Here is a 25166-nt window from a genome sequence, read left to right on the forward strand (position 1 = left end):
TCTAGAAAATAGGTGTGGTAAAAGCAATTGTAAACTTGGAATAACCATTCGAAAAGTGCACTTACAAGTAGATTCTTGCCACAGTGTCATAGCGGCCATGATGATTGAAGAATAAATCGTTTTCAGTTGCATTTAATGAACGTCCTAGAATTGGAGGGAGTTTCCTGTACATGGAATGTATGACTGAAGGAAATAGGACGTATCCTTCCAAACCTGCTGTCTCCTTACTCTCTCACTGTTTGTGGGCTGACCTTAAAGAAATCCTCCCTTTCTTGCCCTGTTGCATAAATGGCTTCTTCTTCCACCCTCACAAATGTCCTCCTTAAAAGGCCCTTCTATCATCTACACATTGACTTGGATCCCCAATATACGCCACTGTGTAAGCGAGGCAAAACTAACATCAAAGTGACACTGATCATGACAGAGAGACTCATATCAGAGGGAGCAAAACACTTAGATATTTGGACAAAAGGGTCACTCTATCCATTGAATCCCATGACCAATGTTTTCCTTGCATTTTCAAATCCCACTAACTTATTGACCTTTGCAGGTAATGGAGAGAATGGATTGCTTGGCTACTGTAAAGCTCTGAACAACAAATCAAAAACTTATAAAGACATGATGAAGCACTAAGAAAATGAGATTCAGAGACTTTCAAACTTGCATCATGAGGACCAAAAGACTGTAATGCAGCGCACACAAGAATCACAGGTCTTGCGAACAAAGGTACGGTCATTACAAAACAAAGAGACAATGTTAGGCACTCGTATGCGAAAGAAGAAACTACGGAATCTTGAAACGTTGAAGGTAGGCTTTGGCAGCCTTAAGAAAAGAATCCAAGCATTGAGGTGAGCATTGTAAATTGTTTAATTAATTTAAACTAATCTAAGTTTTTGTTTATGTTAGTTATGCTTTCTTTGTAGAGATTCCATCTATCCAGACAAAGAAAACATAGACCCGAAGGCCAATGCAGGAAAGCAGTTAAAGCCATTGATAACTAATGGTCTTGCAAAGGATATAATGCATGACAAAAAGTTTAAGGTTTTACAACGGAATGTCATTGAAAGATTCATTTTAAAGAATGCAGTGCCTACCAAGAATGCTTGGCAGTGCCTACCAAGCATACACAGGGTACATTGGACTCCCTTGGAGCTAGTAAAAGAGGTTACTCAGCTATTCAATAGTCTATCTCTTCCATGTTTGTGAAGAAGGGAATAAAGTCTAAGCTTTTACCAACAACTGCAGACTACAACTCAATAATGAACAGACAGACTTCATTGGATGTCCATTTCATATTCAAGATATTTATAGCTCACAGGGAACTACTGTCATTTATGATGAGTACAACAATATATTCATGGACCTCACTTTGTTGCAAACTAAAATGGTAGAGTTCTACAATATCACATTCACAAAGACAGGTGGCGTTCTACATTTTGTTTTGAAGCTACATGAGTGGGAGATTCTTAAAGAGAAGAAGTTAGAGCGAGTTACAATCACATTAATGAATAGGGATCTTTCCAAATGTCCCATTGATGACCCTTCATACTTCAGTGTTCAATCAGAAACAAACATATGGTGGCTTGGTGCATTTTAGGTAATCTAGTTATCTCCAATTTTGCAGCTCTAGCAAACCATCTATTGTACCTAAATTTTAGATTTATTTTTCGTATCTCATAAGGATTAATATTGCAGGTAAAGAAAGAAGACCATGACATTTTACTTTGGGTGTTCCATCAAACCCCTATTCCAGATATCATTGATAGGCAAATGAATCGAGGAGAGGTATTGACTGTAGATGGGAGAGGAGACTTTCAAGTTCAATGGCATCTTGCAGGTGACCTCAAAACACTGAAGTGTATGTATACTTATGGAATAGGTGCCATGGCAAAGTCTCCATGCTTGTATTGCATGGAGCCTGCAAAAGTGATGGACCCAAAGTGGTGTCAAAAGGCTCCTACTCATCACAATCAAGACTCTAATTTTCGACCAGTTCTGGATATACCACTTGCTAATGTCCATATTTGTATAATGCATGGTCGCTGCCGAATTTTAGAGAAGTTGGTATATTTGTACATTGGGTTTGCTTGGAAAATCAAAAAGTCATCTGAACGACAAGTCACTCTAGAGACTTTGGAACTAGTTTTGTAAGAAATTGGTATACATGGGGGCAATGTGAAAATACAGCGGGATGAAAAAAGGTCAACCAATGAGAAAGATGTACCCTGCAAACCAGCCATAGGTGGGGTCAAGGCACGCCATTTTCTATCTAAACCTCAAGGTATGAAAGATGTGAAGCTAACAAAGTGAGGGAGAGTATATTCACTCTACCTACGTTAGCAAAGTTGAATATATGCACTGGAAAAAACTTCATTTAGCAGTGAAAGACCAAGAGCCAATAACTCGCAATGCAAAGGGTGATGTGTGGCGTTCCATTGACACATTATTTCAAATTTGTGAGAATGATGATTGGTCGCAGGATACTCTCAGCAAGTTTAAACAGAACCTTCAGCTACTGAAAAAATCCTTCAAGACAGGATGGACTTACACTCAAATCACTCATTACATGGTAAATTCAAAGCACCTCAGATAGTCTTAGTACTAAGTTTGTGTTTAAATTTCTAAATAAATTTCTTGTTTTACAGCACATTCATCCAAAAGTATGGGAATCCAGGTATATGGAACACCCAGGGTCTGGAGAAGTCTCATTACATGGCTAGAAATGCCTACTTTAGAGACACACAGCATGGAAGCTCTCGAAATAAGGCAAATAGTCTGAAGGAGTTATTTCAGTGGTTTTATCGTAGAATCATTCATCGCATGCACCAAAAGCAAGTATTGGCCTCTTCAGCAACCATATAGGCAATCAGACATTTGCAACTTCAGAAAGGAAAGCGAGCAGACGCGTTCAACAACTCAAGTGCTCTTGAAAGTCAAATCAGGTGGAGGGAGACAATGCAATATGCCAATCATCGGTGGAGCAACAGAGAGAGTTTAGATGATCGGATGTACCACAAATGCCTGTAGAATTAAAATCAATATGTACCACAACTATTTCAACATTTTGATGATTTCCAAATATCATTTGGAACCTCGCCCTTGTATCTGATCATTAAATGTTTTCCATACTCTAAGAGTTCAGTAGGGTTTTCTTTCCCTAAAGATAATTCCATTGTTGTGTATGTGTAGTAATATGCTGCATGGCCCCCAGTATATCCTGGCAAGTAATCAAAACATTCTCTCCCAAAAACCTTGTCGACGAGGATAACTTTGTCAGCATTTTGTGGTAGCATTGGACCACCTAAGAAGCGAGATAATGTCTTGAAAGCATAGGTTGCATTATTCCCCTCTTGTGACATTCCGTTGTGGAAGATTAGGATGGGTGCCTCACATAAACTAGTAAGACATTTTCCTAGAGCTGCATCCCTACCACGGAACTGTCTTCTTCGACGACAAAGAAAGTCGTCCTTTTCAGCAATCCATGACTATAAACAAAAGAAGTGTTTGTGTATGTGTGTGAGAGAGAGAAAGAGATGTGGGGGGAGGGGGGGGGGGGAAGGATTTTATACCATGAAACTCTCATCTTGCAAAAAAAGCTCATCCTTCCATAGGTTGACTGATCCGGTTGACTCCTGGGCTGGTCGCTTAAACCAATCCTCCATATCCTGTTTACTAGTTGATGGCTTAATTTATTTTGAATAGTTTGAAATGTGGCTTCATCAGGAAGGATTTCTTTATACTTTTCTGCCTTTTCAAAGCAGAGTTTAAGGCAGTCCAGTGGGTTACTGAAGATCTCCATTGCCTCGTCATCACTACTGTCATCTGAAACAAATCCATTCCTCTCCTTGTGATACTTGGAGATGGTGGCCAGTGCAATGTCCTCCCGCAAACAAAAAATACTTTGTATATCATGAACGAAAATGTATGACCTTTCTTCAAATTTAAACTCTAGCACTCTTGGTAGCATTAAGGTGGCTTGCCGCTCATTGAAACCTGACACATCTAGAGGTAGCTTGATATCTGAGGTTTTCACTGAGAGAAGATTGCTTCGTTTACCTCTTTTGCTTCTTCTTCAAGGTCAATGGACTCCTCTATCTCCGTCACTTCAATATATTCCTCATTATTTTTCTCTTTTTCATCTGCTGGTAAATGGTGTTCCTCCATGACCTCCTTAGGATCTTTCATAAGACTTGTAAATAATCCATTTAAAAATGTTACAAATCCAAAGGATTCTTGAATCAGCTTGCACTCCTGTTCATGTAAGCTGTACCAATGGGGCCTATACATAAGAGGCAGCTGATTACACTTCTTGTAAGACTATCTTTTAGGATCACAGTCTTTCAAATGGACTACCACCATTTCACCAACATTAACCCTACCCTTAAAAGCCATACAAGTGGATCACGGCACGTAGAGTGTATAAACCAAAATCCGCAGAGCTACTGGCGTGTCGTGATCCACTTAATGGGCTTTCATATAATCGAATAGCTACCAAAACATCAAAGAATATTATTCTTCAAAAAAAACATTAGTACAATTTCAAAAGAGGATCCGCGCACGGAGTATGTAAACGAATGTCCACAACACTACTAGCGTGCCATGATCCACTTAATGGGCTTCCATACAATGGAATACCTACCAAAACATCAAAGGATATTATTCTTAAAAAAAAAATGTTTGCACTTTCAAAAGAGGATCACGGCATGTGGAGTATGTAAACAAACGTCCATAACATTACTGGCACGCCGTGATCCAATATTGCTTGGTGAATTGTTAAATAGTATTTTACATTTTGAACCACAATGCATAGACACAACTAAACTATGGACCAAATGAAAGTGAAGAGATTGACTTTACCTTTGCCAGGACTAGACATTGCTCTTGGAGTAGAGATTCAAAACTGGGAATGTTGTTTTGGGTCTTCAAGATTCTGATTCCTGCACCTTGAAGGAGGCAGAGGCCTTCTTAAGTCTCTGTCTCTCTCTCTAGCCTCTATCTCTCTCTCAAGGTCTGTATTTAGCTTCACCAATATGATTTCTATTCTCCCCTTGATCTGTCTTGTCACCACACACAGAGGCCTTCTTAAGTCTCTCTCTCTCTCTCTCTCTCTCGGTCTGTATTTAGCTTCACCAATATGATTTCTATTCTCCCCTTGATCTCTCCTGTCACCACACGAGTTATTTTCTCTCTCTCTCCCTCTCTCTCTCTCTCTCTCTCTCTCTCTCTCTCTCTCTCTCTCTCTCTCTCTCCCTCCCCCCTTTTCATGCAATAATAGACATTACCGTTAGTGTTTTTAACGAAGCAAGTCGAATATTATTGTACACGTGTTACAAGGACATGCATTAAATGGGTGGTACGACCACAATAAGTACTATTTAACAACCCAAAAATACGTGTACTATTTATGGTAACAAATGCACACTTGAATTCATGATGTGAGAGAGAGAGAGAGAGAGAGAGAGAGAGAGAGAGAGAGAGAGAGAGAGAGAGAGAGAGAAACCTAGATGACCTCTGAGAGAGAGAGAGAGAGAGAGAGACCTGACAAAAGAGACTACCTTTGCGCGTGCGAGAGAGAGAGAGAGAGAGAGAGAGAGAGAGAGAGAGAGAGAGAGAGAGAGAGAGAGAGAGAGAGAGAGAGAGAGCTACCGCCGAAACAACCTCTGCAACCAAGGCACAAAGCTCCTTCAAGCGTTTTCTTCCAATTTAATTCCACTAAGAGAGATATTTCCAAAGTGTTTGTTGAAGTTGGAGAGAGAGAGAGAGAGAGAGAGAGAGAGAGAGAGAGAGAGAGAGAGAGAGAGAGAGAGAGAGAGAGAGAGAGAGAGGGGGGGGGGGGGGTAGGGGGTAAAGTCTCAGAAAATACAAAACAACATTTCTCACCAGCCCACCTTGGAGTAAATAACAAAGCACTGAAACCAATGTCTAAAACTAGAGTGGGAGGGTAAGACGGATAGTTAGGGTATCCATATGGGCGCATACCATTGTAGCCATGTGGAAGAGGTGGTGGGGAAAACACCAAATGACAATTAAGGGGGGGGGGGGGGGGGGGGGGGAAGAGGGAGAGAGAGAGAGAGAGAGAGAGAGTGAGAGAGTTAGGGATTTCAAGAATTGGTGGACGGTGCGTGGTAGGCTATATTCTCCTCGCAATTTTCAGCCTGCGCGCCATGATCCACACACACACAGACACACACACACACACACACACACACACACACACACACACACACACACACACACACAGAGAGAGAGAGAGAGAGAGAGAGAGAGAGAGAGAGAGAGAGAGAGAGAGAGAGAGAGAGAGAGAGAGAGAGAGAGAGAGAGAGAGAGAGAGATAGATAGATAGATAGATTTTATTATCGTCCTCGGAGGTCAAATATGACCTATGGGACCAAAGTTACATGTGATGTAGTATGTGTATGGCTGATGAGTGACTCTCGATGTTCCAAAATTGTAGTGATGAGAGTCGCAATGGAGAGCCCACACTTTGGCTGGGAGAGGAAAATGTGAGAGAAGCAAGTTCGGATGTGATCAAAAGCTGAGCACTCCAGTAGTGTGTGGTACTCAGACTCTCGAACTTGCAGTGAGCATAATGTGCACAATCGATTTGACTCTTCTCCATTGCCCCAACGCCCTATCTCGCATCGAAGGAAATGGGAGCTAAGCCGAATTGCTGCGATAGTGCGTATCGCGGACAAGGGAATAGGCTCAAGCATGTAAGTGTGAGTACGGTTTCCTCTCTCAGCGAAGAACATGGTTTTGTAGTTGGGGGCAATATAGGTGGTGTAATGTATGAAGCGTGACCCACCGGATTTCTCCCAAGCCGTAATACATTGGCGTTGTAGAAAAGCTTCATTCACTTGAGAGTCAATTGAAGCATCATGTAGCAAGTGTAATGCATCCCATCTCCCAAACCACTTCTTTATGTCTTGCATCCATCCCGTGCTCAAGATCTTGCTTTTATGCGTCTTTTGAACTTTTTTGCTTGCTTCCCATGCAATTGTAGGAAGTCGATGTGAGGGGTTTTGACGCATCTTTATCATGTACTCCACAACCCTTTCCATGCCCATAACCTCATTTGGAAGAGATCCCGACTCAAGAAGTAGGAGCATATATGGTGTTTGTGTCTTAACTTGGAGAAAGTTTGTAAGAAAACGCTTTTGGACATTCTCAAACGCTTTCCAAGTAGACTTTGAGATGCTCCCGCCCCACACTTCAACTCCATAAAGAAGAACCGGTGTCACCAATGCATCAAAAAGATACTTCTTGAGAATCCAACACTTGATGTTTCCCGCATTACACATGTTCTCAAATGCATAATATGCTCTCTTTCCCGCTTCCAAACGACGCATAGCACATTCATGCCACTTGTGATTGGATGGAACCTCAAGGCCAAGGTACTTAAAGCTCTCAACAACTTCAAGTGTCTCGTTGTTGTACACAATGCATGGCTTCTCCTTATGGTTGGTTTTCACAAGCATAACCTTTGTTTTGGATTCATTTACAATCAGCCCACTATGCAAGCAAAAGTTCTCAAGGACAACCATAAGCTTTTGTGCATCTTCTAAAGTGTGTGCTAGAAGCACTACATCATCCGCATACAACAAAAGCATGATTACCGCATTGCAAATAGTGACCTCTTCAATGCCTTCTTCTTGTATAAAGTCAAGTACCATTTGTTCCAATTGATGGATGCATAGACCAAAGAGAGTTGGTGACAATGGACATCCTTGTTTAACCCCAATAGTGCTTACAAAAATTTCTGAAATTTCTCTTCCCCTGCGCAATTGACAAATCACCTTCTCATAGATTCGAGAAACCGCAAGCATAAACTCACTTGGCACGTGGAGTTCTTCCATCCTTCTCCACAAATTGTTACGTGGAATCATATCAAAGGCTTTCTTAAAGTCCACAAAACAACAATACAATCGCTTGCCTTTCAACCGACTTTCCTCCATGAGAACACGAAGAGTGACAAGATGATCAATGGTGCTATGGCATCGATGAAAACCCGCTTGTCCCTTTGCACTCTTGTCATTCTCTTCAGCCCAATCACTCAATTTCATCTCCATTATGCACCCAAACAACTTTGCCATAAGAGACCCAATCATTATAGTCCGGTAATTGCTTACATTCTTTACATCCCCTCCTTTATGCAAAGGCTTAACCCAATTAGTACTCCAATCATAAGGCATACCATGTTGAAGTGCAAGGTTGAACATATCACACATCCACTCATGGGTAAAATCTCCCATCCATTTGATCATCTCTGGCTTGATACCTTGAAGATCTCCCGCTCTGCGAGTGGCCAACTTTTCAAGCCCACCGCATACATCCTCAATAGTAAAAAAAGACGGCATACATGGGAGTGAACCATAAAATGGCATTTTTTCAGTATTTGCTTGCTCATATAATTGCCTACAATGTGTGTACATATCCACTAAACTCAAGTTACCAAAATTCTCAACCCGCTTGCCTCTCAAGTTTCTCCAAAATCTTCCACATGCATGTGCCTTTTCTTGGACTTGAAATTCTTGTTGCTTTACTTCCCATCTTCTTCTCTTCTTTTGAATCAATGCCTTGTATGTATGCAAATGACTTTGATAGTTGTCTTTGTCCATAGTTGCATCAAGATTTATCAAGGACTTTCGAGCATCTTGACATTCTTTATCAAACCACCTTTTGCGTGATCTATCTTTGTTGATACCATGGAGATGCTTTATGGCAAAGCATTCTTCCGCACAAGAACAAATAGCTTTCTTGAAAGCTTCCCATTTAGTTTCCAATGGTGCATCACATTGAAGCTTTGTCATCCATAATTTTTGCTCAACCATTTCAATGTACATTGGTGCCTGTTTGAAATCCATACATAGTGATAACTTCTCTTTCCTTTGGCTGATATTATCATGCTTAGTTGCTTCTCCACATGAAAGGTCAATACATAAGGTGCGATGGTCGGATTCCGGGGTCCATTGACCAAACATAAAACTCTTTATGCGATACATGATGGCTTCAGAGAGTAGCATATAGTCAATCACACTATCCCCATTATGTCTCCTACATGTAAATCCATTGGTTCCACTCCACAAAGATACACCATTGGCAATGAGCATACCCGTGCTATTACACATGTGTAAAAGTAACTTTCCATAGTGATCCGGCTCTTTCTCATCCATTGAAGTACGATCATACAAGTGAACTTCCTCCAACTCCCTTGAAATGTATGGCATATCAAATTGTTGAGTATCATGTTGCAATGTTTTTGTGCGAGCATTCATATCCCCAAATACAATAACATCACCTTCACCTTTGAAATAAGCAATGTCCTCTTCCAAATCAGAAAATGGTTGATCTCTATCCATGCAAGCATAAAAGGGAGAATCATGATGAGGAATGTAGCAACCGGCTACAAAAATGGGTGCTCTTTTTGGTGTCATAATTTTCAGCCATACATAACGTTTGTACTTGTCATCTTTCACAATTGATACAAAATCTTTCAATCCTTTCTTAACCATACATGCTAACCCTCCTTGTCCTCTTCGTTGCTTGAGATTCTTTGACCACATCAATGAATGTACATTGTAATCCTCCAAGCCGTTAATCCTTTGTGTATCATGCTCCCAAGTTTCAACAAGAAGTACAACATCGGCTTTGCTTGTTAGTTCATCAATGCCAACCCCCGCATTCCATGGGTATCCATTATAATTCCAAAAGCATATTTTCAATTGTAACTCGGTCTCATAGGTCACGCATCCCTATTTGCTTGAGAGACTTGCCTCCTCCTTGGGCACATTTTCTTCATGAGAGATCTCCTTGTTTTTATTATTCTTTTCCTCATATGCCTTGCGACGCATATTTTGTTGCTTAATAGTGCGGTCTTCACATACAAAACATTTTGTATCCCTCAAATAGATCCAACTATTATCAAGGATAATCTTTCGCTTGGTCTCATCCGGCATGGTGCATACAATTGGCCGTTCTCTCGAGCGAGGAGCTCCTTGCTTCCCCACTCTATGTGCTCCATAGACCATCACTCCGGACATGCCAAAGTGGGTTTTGAAGAAATATTCAATAACAATGGCAAGAGAAGGAGGTGTCTCTAACTTCTCTTCGGAAATTCCACGAATAACAATGTTCTTGGAACGTCGCTCCCGTTCCTTCAACTCCTCCACATCCACATTCTTAACATTCTTTGTTTGAACCATAGCTTGCATGAGTGAGGAATTAGAAACCACATTGCTACCACATACATCAGCCCAAGACTTGTTTGTGCATACATTTTTCATGTCGCATACATCCCGGCTCATAGTGTCAAATTTCTCCTCTTTCAATACATGGTCATGCTCTACTTTGCTCATCCGCTCCTTCAAAGCATTCAAGTCCACAAGAGAGTGTTTACATTCCCTTACTTCCTCTTCAAGTTGCATCAAACGTGTTGTTTGCATCTCAAGTGTCCTCTTGAGATTCTCATTCTCAACCACAAGTACCCTTAGTGTGCCATTCTCCATTGCAAGTGCTCGTAAGTCTTCGCCTTGTTTGTTTACGGTCTCTTGCAATGATACCAAGTACGCCATGATCATGGTTTCCGATGTCGTTGGTTGGGTGGTTGTGTTGCTATCTCCACACTTAGGAGATTTTGGATCATTTTCCACAATGGTTGTGGACCTTGTTGAAGAAGAAGAACCCTTGCGAGTGCCGGAAGACATTGTATGTAAAATAGGAGATGAGAATCAATTTTGTTGAACCTGTTCACTTCGGAAATGCTGCTACAGAAATGCCTTCCATAACTCTGAAAATTTCTGTTTTTACATCAATGCGTAGAGGACTTTGTGATCTTCGATTGAGGCTATAGATCACCCAAATCGGAGTTCGGATGAAGAAGTTATGATCAAAAGAGTGGACTGCTGTCTACTAGGTCAAAAAACGGCTGCGTTTTTTGAGAGAGAGAGAGAGAGAGAGGGATTTCAAGAATTGGTGCACGGCACGTGGTAGGCTATATTCTCCTCGCAATTTTCCGCCTGCGCGATGTGATCCACACACACACACACACACACACACACACACACACACACACACACACACACACACAGAGAGAGAGAGAGAGAGAGAGAGAGAGAGAGAGAGAGAGAGAGAGAGAGAGAGAGAGAGAGAGAGATCCTTTACATTTTTCTCTTACAGTGGAATGGCAAGAACAAAGGCAATAGCAAGGAAGGCAGGGAAAGGACTAGGGCTTGCAAAGAAAGCATGTGGAAGGTCTGCTAGTAAGAAGAAAACTTCAGGTAAACCAATGAAGATATTGAAGGGACCAAGAATGAAGAATATTCAAAGAAACATGGTTTTATTTAAGGAGATAAAAAAATCTCAGAAATGTATTGAGCTTTGTGTCCCTAAACTTCCTTTCCAAAGAGCAGTAAGGCAAATTTATGAGGAAGCATGTGCTGGTACAATGAGATGGAAGAATGTTACCCTGCTCTGTCTTCAAGAAGCAGCAGAAGAATTTTTAATGGAGTATTTTAATGATATCACCATTGTTGCTGCTCATGCTCACTGGGTGGCAATAATGGACAAGGACAGTGAGACGCTCAAGTGAGTACGTAGGAGATACGATAAGCTCCTTATCCCTAATGAGTTTATTAACCCCAAAATGAAGGATATATTGCTAATACCACCAGGCCGACGGGATCATGGGGTTAAGATTCATGAGGTTACTCATGATGTGAACACCAGAGCCAGAGCTAAGCAAGAAGAAAGACGTCACGTGGAAGCAGAGAAATTAAAGAGGATACAGACTGCTGTTGCTGATGAAGAGGCTTAGAGGAGAAATTATGGGCAAGTTACCATAGACTTAAATGAAAGAAACAATGATATTTTACATTCCATGAAAGAAGGACTATTAGCAACCATTCCCCTTGCTGATAGTACTAGGCAATTAGCTCTGGATTCTGTTGATATTGCGATTTGGAAAGATCCCAATGCACAAATTACAGACTCTATTGTTTATTTATGCCTAAAGTAAGTGCTCTTCTCTACCTTTAAGATCCTTTTTTTTGTACTTGGTCTCTAGTTAAATCCTTGTTTTTGATTGTAGCTTAATAAAGAGCTAGCTCCCTCAAGAAACCCATATTGAAATATATGTTTTAGATCCACAGTTGTCTGTGCCACTTCGAATAAAAAACACCCCTCATGGCACATTGGAGAGATGGTTTATCCACTGTCCAATGCTTCAAGTCACAACTCTGGTGTTGGCATACTACGAATCAAATAATCATTGGAGCCTTGTATGCATTGAACTGGACAAACAAGTGGTATGGACTATCAACTCCATACAAGGTATACATTCAGAGATAAGAGTGTGAGTGTTGATAAAACCTTGAGTGTTTATTTGGGCTATGGTTGATGACCTATTAATAACAAATAACCTTCACTGTTCATAGATGTGTAAAAAAATTATTTCATGTCTATGGAAGGCTTTGTGGAAACCATGAACTCTACAAGTCAACCTTTAAAGCTGTCAAAGTGCCTAATCAGACATATCCAAATTCTTGTGGTTGGAGATGTCTTCTCCATGCAGAGTACATACTACATAGTTGTTTTGCTTTGAATCCATTTATGTCAAAGGTATTTCCTTCCTATGGTTTGGACCAACTTGGTGCTATTATTAATTAAAGTATTGACCACAAGTTAACCTAATTTTGCAGAATACTGTGGAAAATTATACCTTGATATATTTACAAAGGTACCGCGCTTCAATGATTCAACATCTACTATCTCTTTCAACCCCAAGAGTTTTAAATGCAGAAGACAGTTTTGTCGACGAACATATAATAACTTTAACAATGACCGATGATGAAAAAGTCATGCCAGTTTCCACCACTGGAAACCAAATCCCTAAAACTAACCCCATATTAGAGAAACAGACACCGATATGCTTTGCAGAGCAACTGAATCCGAAGTTGGGGTTGATCAATGTGAAGTAGACCAAGCCCTTGAAAATGCAGATGTAAAATGCTCCTCAAAGAGCCGAGGAATGCAACAGAGGGTCTAGGCCAAGTACAAGAGGATAAGGGAGTGCCTATTATTGTGGGACAAGATGCGGCACATGATCAATAAGAGGGAGTCCAGGCTCCTGTAATTGCTGATGTGAAGAGATCTTCAAAGCCGAGAGAAGATACGAAGTGTCTTGACCATGTAGAGGAGGAGGCCAACATTGAAAATCAAAGCCAAGAACAGACAACATAACAGGTTAACCATTCGGCCATGGAAACACAAGAGTCCTCTACTGCGCAACGATAAGAGGTGGATACCCTTGGCAATACAAAAGGGAAAATCGACACTCAACAACAGATTGTCAACATTAGAAATGACCAATATGGACTCTTGCTTCAAGTACATATGGTTGTTCCGATAATATCCATTGTACTTAAATAATATACTCTTTTTTGTTTCTAACTACTTGAATGTATGCACACAATGATTGCAGAGACTAATTATCTTGGATCTCACTAGATTGTTGCTGCTACGACAGCTGTATTGTGTACATACAGAGTTCTCCGATTTACGTAGTTTCCGCTTGGGAAATCTCAGAGTAGTAATTCGACCAGGCAAAAAGGAATTTTTGAATTTTTTGATTCCATGGTTTAGGGTTGCTATCTGGTCTTCAATGCAGGCCCAAAACTTGAATCCCCTTGTTACCATAGTTTGCAATTTGACTAAAATTCAGAGATCGAATTTTTATTTTGTGTATAGTAAAAGAAATTGTACTACCATTGCGGGACATTTCCACCCAACTAAAGCTAATGTACCACTTTTCTACAAGCCCTTTGAATAGATCAATGTGCCTTATGATGCTCTCAATATGTTGTTGATTGATGACACACCACATAAGAGTTTACTTAATCCACCCGGCACTACTATTTCCCCACCTTCATTTGAAGCACATCTTCACGATTTTTACCTAGAGGACATTTTGGTCCCATACCTGCAAGCAATGTACTTAAGCCCATTGAGCACATTGGAATTTGTACTTAGTAATTCATTGTTTATATAGTAAATTGATATTGTCTACTTGTTTATGTGTTTCGAATACTCAGAGAGAGAGAGAGAGAGAGAGAGAGAGAGAGAGAGAGAGAGAGAGAGAGAGAGAGAGAGAGAGAGAGAGAGATCCTTGAGCAAACACTTGATATTAAGATTAAACTAGTCAAAAAAGTTACATTTCGTTGAAGCCATTCAAGCTAGATTACATGGGCACAGTTTGAATACGGACAGAAAGATCTCCACACAAAAATGCTTCTCTCTTCATTGCATTATTCTTCGTCTGCCCAACAAGAAATAAAAGTTTACGGAGTCAATGTTGGCAGTCTCCTCCACTATGTCATGCCAAAGTTGCAAAAGATTGCATTGTTGCCTTATTGTAATTACTGTCATAAGATTTAGGTCTTTGTCCACCACTTCCACGTCTTTGACAACATTGTTTGCCAAACTTGGTGCCTCTTGATCCATAGGCACATAGCAACCTTCAACAATGTGAGAACGCTTGTACCAAAAGGAGATTATTAATGTCTGTGTCGCAAGCATATACTTGACAATGAAAGTGTCAAGAGCAATCTTGCAACATATTCCATCTGTTTCATTCACATACCACCCTTGATCAAGAAGCTTATCACACAAGAGGGAATTAAATGATTTGCAAATCAGCATAGTTTTAGCAACATGTACTTTGCAAGTATGAAATAACTCAACAAAGAGACCAATAGGACGGAAATTTGCAAGTTTTGCACCAGTTTAGTGGGTACAGAGTTTCAGAGAGACCTCTGAACATCCCTATAGAGCATGCTCCTCAATGCCTCACTGATTGTTGTTTCGGGAATGGGCCAATCCATGGAGTTCCAGTTGGTTGGTAGTGGAACCTTCACCAACACTCCTCTGTGATTCCTTTGATTGAGTTGGTAGAAATGGTCATAGAAGAAAATACCCTCCTCTGCAAGGCTTTTGCTAGTTCTGCCAGCATATTGCAAGACCCCAATATGAGCATGAATCACAGAGATGAGACCTATAATGCACTCCAGTGGATCCCATTCCTCATATGAGGAAGGATAAACATTTGTGATTGTAAGAGAATAGAATTAAATACGAACATCTGTATAACCTAATTATATATCTGTAATAAGAGAAGAAAAAAACAGACTCACATTTGAAATGTAAGATAACATTTGTAGAGGAGTGCTAAATAATTAACTTATAGTTGCACCGTGGATTATGCACCATGGAGACATTGCCGCCATTAGCAATCACATCAGAGTGGGTGAAAACATGTTGAACAAAGACTTCTTTTACAGTCTTCTTACCAACCTTGACTTTGAAATCCAGAACTCTTGCTTTCCATGTAGAACAAAACATATTTGTTGCTTTCGAGCTTTTTCTCCTTCTTGGCTGCATAAGAACCCAAGAACCTTTGCTTATCCTATGCTCTTGCCACCTATTATTTGTAGTGAGAGAGTTTGAGATTGAGATAGTGCTTCTGCTACTACATGGTCTTCTTGGCAGACTAATGGTGAGGCTAGTTGGGGACAGTGTAGAGCAAACTCTAGAACTTCTTGGGCGGGTAGAAGATGAAGCCATAGGTATAATGGAGGGAGAATGAGTTTTGAAAGCCTTTCATAATGGTAGTGGATATCTTTTAATGAAGGGAGAGAGTTAGCTATCAATCAGTAGTCAGGTGTCAGCAACTTGACGACTACTGGTAGTGGGCCCTACTTTGTGAAACGAGGAAGTTACCTTACGAAAATGGGACAAAAATCAATATTTTAAAATGTTTTCTTTCATTTTTGTGTTATTTTCCATGCATTTCTATGTTACGTAAGGTTGCTGCTCATTGGCTACGCCTTCTTTTCTCTCTCTTCAATAAGGCCCTCCAAATGACCTCCAAAATTTCCTAATGTATGGTGCCTCATAAGCAAAATGAGCAATTTGTATAATTTCCTGAAATTTTGATCGAAATATATTTTGATCAAAATAATAGCAATTAATTTTTAAAATCGGTGGACTTTATCTTCATTCTAGGTGGGCTCTCTCTTGAAAGTAGTGCCTTGAGCTCACTTAATAAAAAGGTGAGCTCTAAAGTACCCAAAAAAAAACCAACTTCTCTTTATTTATTAATTAGAAAGTAAAATACATAATTAAATTAGAAAGCTAGATTAGTTAGTAGTTTGAATTTAGCTTAGTTAAATTCCAAGTTAGTGATATTTACTGGCTTTATGTAGAGTTTATCTCACACTTTAAAGTAAATTAGGTAGAGTAGCTAGTGATTGCTTGCCTAATGTAGAGGAAACTCATACTTGGAGGTGACTTAGGGTAGCTAAAGTTAGTAGCTATGCTCGCACCTGGACGTAACTTAGGTTAGATTTATCTAGTGATTGTCTATCATGTGTAGAGTAATGCTCTCATTGGAGGCAATCTAGGTAGGTTAAATAGTAATCTCTTGACTTGCCTAGAGGCTTCTTACACTTGTACGAGTTTTAAATATTAATCTCTTGCCTTGCGTAGAGGTTTCTCATACTTGGAAGAGTTTTAGGTAGGATAAGTAGTGATTACCTGCCATGTATAAAATTTGGCTCTCACACTAGGAGGTCATTTAGGTAGGTTATTTAAAGATAAAATTTCCATGCATAGAGTTTACTCACACTTGGAGGTTATCTAGGTAAATTAGGTGTTTCTCGTCATGTGTAGACAGGAAGTTCGCATTTAAGAGGAATTTTTATATTCTTAGTACCCAGGGTCTGTAAATGTTAGAAGTTAGATGTTTATGTTTGTATAAAAACATTATCAAGTATGGTTACGCAAATGGTATTGAGAGTTTAATTTAGGTACGCAATTAATAGATAGTGTTGTGGTTGGTCGTAGATCTTTTTACAAAATGGTAAAAGGATGCGAGTGGAGGAATTGGTTAGCAAAAATATTCATCAAAGTTGAAGTATAAGTTTTGCAGCCATCATATTAGTGGAAATGCACATAGTATAAAGGAACATGTGTTCAAACAATCCTAGAAATGTACTAGCTTGCAAAATACCTCCTAGAAACATAGAGGAAAAATTTCAAAAATGGGCGCTCAAGGCAAAGAGAGTACATGTTGAGGGGAAAAAAAGGGTGGTCCCAAAATGATGGCTCCATCTATTGCTAGGGACGTGGAGACGGCACTCAAGGATGACAAAAACCACCCTAGGTGTTCACAAGGGGTGCAACAATGCTCTCTCTCGACTCTTGCTTACAGTCAAGGAGGGGGTCCTTCATCATTTACTAGATCTTGTAGCTCTAATCCCATGGTAAGATCCGCTAACATGAAAGGAAGTGGAGCATCGACTGGTGGTGAACAAATGCCGAGTGGACCTACTTTGCACCATGCATTTGATAAGAAATGGTTGCTTGAACTCCGTATTGAGTGGATGCAAGCATTTATTGCATGTGGAATTCCTTTAACATCATTCAAAATCCTATCTTCAAAGATGCTTTGATGAGCATAGCAAAGAAAGGTTTGTGGCACTTGATTATAACAAGATGCGCACAAAATATTAGGATAAAGTGAAAGCTTCATAAGAGAATATTTTAAAGCGCATTTCTTTTGAGTATGAACCACAATATGGATGCACAATTTCTCTAGATGGCTGGACAATGAAACTATTGATCAATATGATGTTGATTTGTTCGAGAGGTTCCATCTTTCTTGAAGCAATCAATACATTTATGAAAGAGAAAACCAATGACTATCTTGTTGATATATATTTTTGTGCAATCAAAAAAGAAAGGGGCCCTAACAATGCTACGACCATTATCACATACAATTTATCTACTTACAAAGGGGATGTGAAAGCAATTGAAGCCAAGTCATTAGAAATTACATGGGTTCCATGTAACATTTAATGGCCCAGTAACTTGTGTGTAGTGGAAATTAGCATGAACATAGTGAGCATTTCATTAGAATAGATTCCTAATGAGCATAACAAGAGTGCTTGGGTGGAGAGAGCTACAAAAAAAGTATAACACCTAGTTAGATAGGCATGAACAATACTTCAAAAGAGAGGGAAATTAAGCTATTGACAACAATTGAGGACCGGATTTGTTACATGCAGCCAATCCCCTCCAAAATTCTTCATATTATAGGTTTCTCCCATCAAGAGAGACATTTTACAACATCATTCTTTGTGTTCCTTCAATACTAGCTAGTGCAATGGAGATGGAATCTTCAAGCAATAAGCAAAACACTTATAAAACACAACATCAATTCCCTCACAGTCTCAGACCCAAAACCTCACACACCTTCGAAGATGGTAGCGGGGTATGAGAGTAGATTGAGAGGAAGAAGGAGTAGTCTTATGAGAAAGATGTACAACTCCTCACATAATCACCCATATTAGCATAGCATAGCTTAGTAATTAGCATGGTAGAGGAGATGAGCATGCATTGAAGCTTGGATCTTGGTTGGATTTGCATCAAAAAGCCAAGAGTTGTTGGTGAAGGCCTCCCTTCTCACAAGCTTGGAGTAGGTGATAAGCTTTCCATTAAAGCTTGAGAAGGAGAGAGAGATTCTTCTTGCTTCACGCATTTTGCAAAAAGTGATGCCCCTTGAATAAGGCCATCATTCAATTGACGACTTGCAAAGCTAATGGGATAGTCCAATTTATGTTCTCCCGGTTGAGCTAGAACACACCCATTAGCAAAGTCTGATGCATCAATATGCACATGGAAAATTACATTCCAATTGGGCACTCGTAGAATGGGAGCGCTTGTCAAAGTCTTTTTCAATGACTCATAAGCATGGTCACACTCCGCGGTCCAGTGGAACTCAATAAGAAGCTTGTATAAAGGACGAGCTATCTCGACAAAGTTTAAAATAAACCGTCGGTAATAACCAACATGGCCCATGAACCTTTGAACTCCTATATAGTTTGTAGGTGGTGGCAAATCAGCAATGGCTTTAATTTTGCTCTTATGTGTGGAAATCCCATTGTTGGACACTATATGCCTCTAAATGTCTCCATGTTTAACCCAGAATTGGCATTTGAAAGAGTTTAAGGAGATGCGATACAATCTACACTTCTCAAACACTTTTTGTAAACATGATACATATTCTTTCCAAGAAGAATAAACACAAAGATTATCTAAGAAATCTTCACAAAACTCCCTCGAATATTCTCTAAAAGCAGTGTTTATTAATCTTTGGAAGGTAGCAGGAGCATTGGTTAAGCCAAAAACCATAACACAAAATGAGAACACTCCAAATTCGGATATAAAAGCCATTTTAGCTTAGTCCTCTAGTGCAATTGTGATTTGATTGTATCCATAGTATCCATCTAAAAAGTTATAAGCTTCCTTTCCTGCAACTCTTTCAAGCATATGTTTTGAATATGACAAGGGGTAATGGTCCCTCCTAGTAGCGGCATTGACGTTTTTAAGATCCACGCACACTCTGAGTTTCCCATTCTTTTTTGGCACAATCACTATTGGAGAGACCCATTCTGATTGCTCAATAGGTTATATGAATCCACATTTGACAAGCTTCTCAATCTCTTCTTGAACAATCTTTGCATACTTAGGATTCATTGGGTAGGGTCATTGTTGGACTGGTTTTGCCATGCTATTCATTGGAATTGTGTGTTTGTACCATGGAAGGTGGAACACATTTCATATCATGATATGTCTAAGAAAATATATCCTTGAATTCCTTGAGAAGTTCATTAAGTACATACTCTCAGTTTCTATCAGATCTTGGGCAATGAAAACAGGTTTGGACTCTTCTCCTAGATCTACTAACTCTATCTCCTTAACTATCATTGGACCGTCATAGACTCCATTACTTCCATCGATAGGTTTTCTTTGAGCCTTTGTATACACAACCTGACATTCCTCCGTGGTGTAGGATTTGAAATGATCAGGTGTAGGGTGTAAGTCTGTGGGGTCTTGTTGTTTTGTGGACTGTGATTCCACTTCCGCTTCCTTTTGTTGTTGAGCTAACTCTTGATTTTGTCATCTCCTTATGATACAACTCAACTTTGGCTTCTCTGTAGCCTCTAGTTGTGCGATGTCAATGGGTTGTGGACTACAACACATAACGCTTTCAAGGTATTCACCCCAGTTATCTACCAACTTCCGATGAGCATCACATGCCCCTATATAGTTAAGCCTTTTTGTAGTAGATATCTTTTCATTTATTCTAGCATGCACATTTTCTCGATAATGTCGCCTCTTATATCTCTTACTCTTCTTGTCTAATTTTCAATTATGGCCGATCTCTAGTGAAGAGTCACTAGATGAATCGTTACTCGTGTATTTTTCTCTCCTGGATAGATTGTTATCTAGGGTACCACTGGGCCTTGAATGTTTTGCGCCCACCTTTGCATTAAGATTTAACTTAAACTCTTTGTCCTCAGAGTCAATTTCAATTGATGATTCCGACTCCAAATCGTGTGGGCTATAGTCTTGTGGGACACTACTGGTTCCAATGTCAGTCAAGCCTTCATCCTGTAGGTCATCAAAAGCTATATGCATTGCTTCTAGCATATTTAACGATACAAGTTGTGGCATTTCATCCCCCTCACGTGTTACCCAAGTCATCCCCCTATTTCCCCAAGTGTCTATGGTTGCTACTGGTAGAACATCCATATAAGGAGAATCTTCCCCAACATTAGTGTCCACTTTACATGTGTAACAATATTGCAATGGGGCGGAGTGAACTGTGGTGTCAGATCTATGATCAATTATAAACCTATTTCCTAGAGGATGTGCTCAATCAATTACAAGATCCACTCAAATGACAAAATCTTGGAACTGCAAGTAGACATGATTTTTAGACCAGTCATGCACCATTTTTTCTTCCCTCATGAAAAGACGTCCTAAGATCATCCTAGATGACATAGTGTGCTTGGAGGAATCCATAACAATGAAGGTATTTCTTATTTTATGTCCAAAGACATTGATCTTGAGATCTTCTAGCATCCCAGTAGGTTTAACAATAGTCCCATTGGCCATATTTACTACTATGTTTGTGATCCCAAGGTGAGGTCTTCCCATAGTTTCCCAACAATTTCTAGTCACAATGCTAACCCTAGCACCACCATCAAGGATTCCCCTTCACAGTTAATCCCTTGGTAGTGATTGGTATGGTCGCATTAGATTCATCTCCCTCAAAGTATTGTCCCAACTTGTTAACAAGTATTTCTACAGCTGAGTTCTCATCTAGGTTGGCTTGTGGATCTAAGTGTTCCTCCTCTATTGGCATCTCCCTAGCTCCATCCATCTGTGCAAATTGTGGTAGCGCGACTTTTAGTTCTTCATTGAGGAAAGCTCAAAGAGTTAAGAATAGCTCGGGGTCTCCATATAGTTTGGACATGATGGTGGTTCTAGCTTCTAAAGCCATGAAATCCATCAATTTGGCAATATTTAGCACCTTTTGGGCTTCAGTTCCTTGACATGGGGAAGATGGGATCTCCATTTCTTCGATAGGGTCAGGTAGTCACTCTGTAAACATCTTTTCCAACAAGAAGTGAGTACGCCCACTTTCCCATGACTTTAACTTTCTTCTTGGATGACACTAGGTATGGCTAGGGGTCTATGGACTTTGTGAGGTTGTTGTTATGTAGGGAACACTCTGTCTGTAATTTGGATGGTGCTGGCTCTAGATCCCTTTGGGTCTCTTCTACCAAACTCCTTAATTGCTTGACTCGCTCAATCTCCTCTGTAGGGTTTGGGTAAGTTCCTATCTTCTTCTGAGGTCCTGGCCATTGTGGCTCATGACGATCTTCCTTGTTGGTTTCTTTCCTAGTGGTCATTTTGGTCTCCATGGTTTCACCTGAATCAAAATTCTCTTCAGCGTCGTTCATATATACGGGGTCGTCACCAGTCCCTATGTTGGTCTTTGAATTGGGGTCTGACTTCACTACCTTTTGTGATCTTTTCCTTCGTGTTTTCTTCTTCTTCTGAGATTGGGAAATTGATGTTGTGTCTCTTTCCTCAAGAATATAATTTTGTTTTTGGAGCATCGATCGTTTGAGTACATTTACTGGTACCACATGTGTACTTTGTGATGGCTCCTTGGTAACCTCAATCAATTTTAATGGCGTGATCTTTGGTGCATTTGGATTATCTGAACATTGGGCAATCAAATGATATATGCCACATTAATTACACACGAATAACGGTATTATAGACGTGCTCGCTTGATTGGTTTGCACTAATGTAGCATTCTTTTGTAGCCTGATAGGACACTCAGCTACACCATGTGGACCTCCACACTCATAGCATTGAAGAGGTGGTCTCTTGGTAGTGTAATTAATATTTTGGCCTCTTGCGCAGCAAGAGCATCTACTTGTTAGATAGGTTTTACTTGTACCCAATTGTCCTCCATGTAATATTGTGGACATTCTTCAAGTGCATCCATTCCATAGGCAATATTAGGGTCAATATCTTCCTCACAGCCTTCCAAACAAGCAATAGATGACACACAATTCACTTGATTCACAGAAGTGATTCTCGGATGTGGTGGTTGCGGTCCTAGCACTGGAGGTGGTAACGGTGTTGTTTGAACAACCTTTTGGACCCTAGGGACCATGTGTTGTGACATTTGTTCAAGAGGTGGGGCTGGCTCATTGCAGGCACTCGAGGTGTGTCCATCCATGCTAAGGTTGTTCTATTGGCCATCGCGCACTTAAAAACTATGCAATCCTTAGCTTGATGACCATACCTCCCAGGCATTGCAATTCCCATTAAGTTTTACTCTAAAGGTAGGGCATTCACTGGTACTATGCGGACCATAGAAAACTGAGCACCATTGTTGCTCCCTTCTTGGATACATATGGTTGTTTTGCAGAGAACGATTGTCTCTAAGACTCTCTTAAATGGCCTTAGTGAGATATGCTAAAGTCATCTAAGATATCTTTGGCTCCTTAGCAATAGGCTTTAGGGTCATTGGCCGATGTTTGCGAGCTAGTAGATTTAGGTTCGACAGACACTCTTTCTCCTTAAATCATTAAATTATCCTCCAATTGGATCGCATTGGTCTACTTCCCAAGTGGTGACACCTCTAATGAATAGGTCATTGTAGATATCCTCATGTCGTAATCCCGTAATGAATCTATCAAGCAATTGGTTATTATTGAAGCGCTCATTTGGATTACAATGGGAATTCAAATGCTTCAAGCGACTAATAAAATCTCTCACTGACTCTCCTTCCTCTTGTTGGGCTTTTTGGAGCTGAGATGCTACACCCCAAAGCGCTCCCTCTCATATGTATTCTTTTAAGAACAGTCTCCTAAGAGTAGGGTAAATCGTTTTTTCTTCCACCCTAATGGTTCTATACCAATCCCCAGCCTTTCCACTTAAGGTCAGGCTTAAAGCATTACTCTTATGTAGGTCATTGTGTTCTCCTAGGGAATCGCATATTTTGTGTGAGTTTGGCTATTTGTATTGCCTTACTTCTAGGCTCTCTCTCAAGTGTGAGCATTTTTTATTGAACTCCCACACGCCCACAGTAGCTCCTGCAAGCTCTATCTAACTCCTTTTCACCTAACACAGCTAATTACACCTAAGTAACGCTAACTACCTCTGCTAACATACTGTCAAACACAGTACTCTGCACACTCATAAATAGTCAACTCTACTACTCACTGTCTACTCTACTTCTCCCTGTCTACATTCACTAACCTATCTACTAATACCTGCTCATTACAAATCTTGCAAAACTAATAAAAACAGTACAATGCAGCACTAACAGAGCTTACAGCCACTTAACAAAAACTGACAAAAACCTGCTAATCTGCGCTTTATAGTCACTTAACAGTAGCTAACAAAACACTACAAAAAGGAGAAAACGGATGGAAGAAAGTCTTCTAGAGGTAGCATTGAGTGCTCCTCAAGCTTAATGCAAGGCATTCCCCGACAGCGGTGCCAAAAATGTACGCTTTGTCGTACGTGTCGAAGCTGGGAACTTGCATATGCACTGTGTGCGAGCCTCGAAAGGCTACAAACACACAACTAGAAGAGCCTAGCAAGCTCAAAGGGGTAGGGGTGTGTCACTCAGGACTCAATGCTTCTATCATGAAGGATCCGTTGCTGCAAAGAGGAAGGAGCCACCATCGATGCCGCACTCAACCGCCTTGCCGCCGCATTGCTCTCTCTCTCTCTCTCTCTCTCTCTCTCTCTCTCTCTCTCTCTCTCTCTCTCAAGCGCGCGCGCACACACACACACACACACACCCCTGTGAGCACACAAAGGAGAAGGAGACAGAGATGGAGCAAGAGCACTTCTTATCTTACACATCAGAGAATGAGTATTTTTAGGTCAAATGGACCTTTTATATTGGCCCATTCACACATGAATGCCCACAATGGCCAATCATTGCAAACTTATTGTAAAAATAAGATAAAGGGCGCGCCTCTCTAATCGGCGATCACCTACACACCTATTGGACCGACAAGCCCGGTTCATGACTCAATCAAATAAATAATATGCGTCCGTCAAAGATGATAGGGTGTCCGTGAGGGTTAATAGATTTCTTTCAAAACAAAAAGGAACGGGAACTGTTTACGATGTAAAGGAAGAGCAGGGTGAGTCTTCATACAAGGAGATGTTCAAGGTGGAGAAGGCCACTAAGGTCACCAAGTATTATCTACATCAAGCCCTCGAGGTTCTTAAGGATAGTGAATTCTTACAAGTAGAGAGAAAGCTGTTGCAACCCGATCATAAAGAAGGAGACAAACATACCTTGGCAAAATTATTTGGATTTGAGAACTATGTTATGGAGAAGCAGATTTTTAGTAGTTTTCAAAGTTTTGTTTGAGTTCAAAGAAGATTGAAGCAAGTGACAATAAATTTGGTGCTCGTGAAGGTGGTTGGGAAGAGCAAGGGAAGGGGAAAGAAGCAAGTAAGGCTTTGGTCTCCGTGCTTTCACTCAGGATCTCGACAAATTTAAGGGCACAATGTGCCATTGGAACGGTCAAGTCTTTGTATTCAGATTTTGAGTTCAATAAGTATATCAGTTTAAGGTATCCATGGTGTCTTTATACAATATTCTCTTGTGTATTGCATCTTTCTCTCACCATTTCCCACAACGAGTGCCCGTCTCAACTCGTGAACCTGACATCTTTGGTGAACCTGACACAAAACGAGTTGGGGTGGGAATTTTT

The sequence above is a fragment of the Adiantum capillus-veneris genome, chromosome 27 (genome assembly GCF_014529385.1).
Source record: "Adiantum capillus-veneris isolate H3 chromosome 27, ASM1452938v2, whole genome shotgun sequence".
Classification (NCBI taxonomy): domain Eukaryota; kingdom Viridiplantae; phylum Streptophyta; class Polypodiopsida; order Polypodiales; family Pteridaceae; genus Adiantum; species Adiantum capillus-veneris.